The sequence below is a fragment of the Pteropus vampyrus genome, unplaced genomic scaffold, assembly GCF_000151845.1.
Source record: "Pteropus vampyrus isolate Shadow unplaced genomic scaffold, Pvam_2.0 Scaffold60, whole genome shotgun sequence".
Taxonomy (NCBI): domain Eukaryota; kingdom Metazoa; phylum Chordata; class Mammalia; order Chiroptera; family Pteropodidae; genus Pteropus; species Pteropus vampyrus.
The window spans coordinates 5,834,007-5,835,521 of record NW_011888841.1 but is presented as its reverse complement, the minus strand read 5'-3'; positions in this window follow the sequence as shown (position 1 = coordinate 5,835,521).

The window sequence follows — 1,515 nt, the reverse complement described above, 5'->3', positions numbered from 1 at the left end:
CTCCACATTAACACCTGTGACAGCTCTAGCATATTCTCTAAGATATATTAAAGGTGGAGCTTTTGGCTCTCTAAAATAAATTCAAAGGCATGTTTTTTATGAGCCTATATATATATGTATAAAGATACACATATATCTATATATCTGTATATATAGATATATATGTATTTTTTTCAAAAAGCAAGTAGTCTGTGTATAGCACCTTCACTGGCTGTATTTAGAAAATGATAAATTTGCACATGGAAAATATAAAATATCTTTAACTGCTATTACTATTACAGTCTTCCATGACATTAATAGTCTTTAATGGTCTTTAGTAAAAAAACAATTTCAATATGTAGAACAGCCCAATTAACATTTTTATAATGCATTTATAAAATGAGAGATGTAAAAATCTCCAAGCTTTAATTGAATATATTTTTTGCTTTATCTGCCAAAATGTCACTTTAAAATGCCTTTGATATTTAAACGTAGAAAAACACATTTTAAAATATTTTGTTCCATATTTGTATGAAATGCTTTTGCTTTGCCAGAAAACATGTGTCTCCTACAGGAATCTACTCCGCCTCCCTTCCTACTTACTAGACCAATGCGTAGAACCAAGTCAGATTATAGTCCATTGTAGGGAGTTCTAGGCCTGCTAAGTGGGGCAAAGGCACTGCACACAAACTGCAGAACATACCCGGTGTGCACCGAAGGAGCTGGATTCTGCGGGGCCTGGAATAGGAGTTGATCGTTGTCGGAACACTCTCATGAGAGTGGATTGAAAATGCTGTCGAGGAGTCCAAAAAGTAACACAAATATGCTGCTCGACTGCATCTTGGAAGTTTAGACAAAATGATAGCTCACTAAGTGAAGGAGAAATGCCAGAAGGGCAAAAATAGATAGACACGAAGGGGTCAGATTTCTCATCACAGAGGTAGACGTGCTAGGCTTGACATGTTATGTGAGGCAGGGAAACCAGCTAGCCCAGTATGTGCCACAGAAGGGCCCAGAAAATACCTGGTTCATCAAAGTGCTAAGTAATGTCCTAGTGAACGGAGGCCCCGGCATTTTGGGGGAGCTCAGTGTTGTTTACTTTCTGTGGGCCAGGGCTGACTTTAGAAGATGTTATTGTGGAACTGCCTTCTCTGTTCATACTGGAAATGGGAAGACTTGAAATAATAAGACCCAGGGGGTGGTAGTTAGTCAAGAAGGTGGGTGGAACTATCATAAAGGACAGGGTCAGTGATTTGTATCCCCCAAAAATTCATGCGTGAAAGCCCAAATCCCCAACCACAATATAATGGTGGATATCAACCCCAGAAAAGAGAAGAAATGGGAGATAAAATAGTGCAATATAGATTGGCTAACAAGAAAACTCAAAATAAGATGGAATTTCATACTTGGTATATATCATATGTTATATTTAATGTACATGAATAAAACCACAGAGATAAAAGACAAATATTTTCATCTTGAATTAATTAAATAATTAAAAACCAAGTGTTGCTAATAAGAAATGCACATATAGAT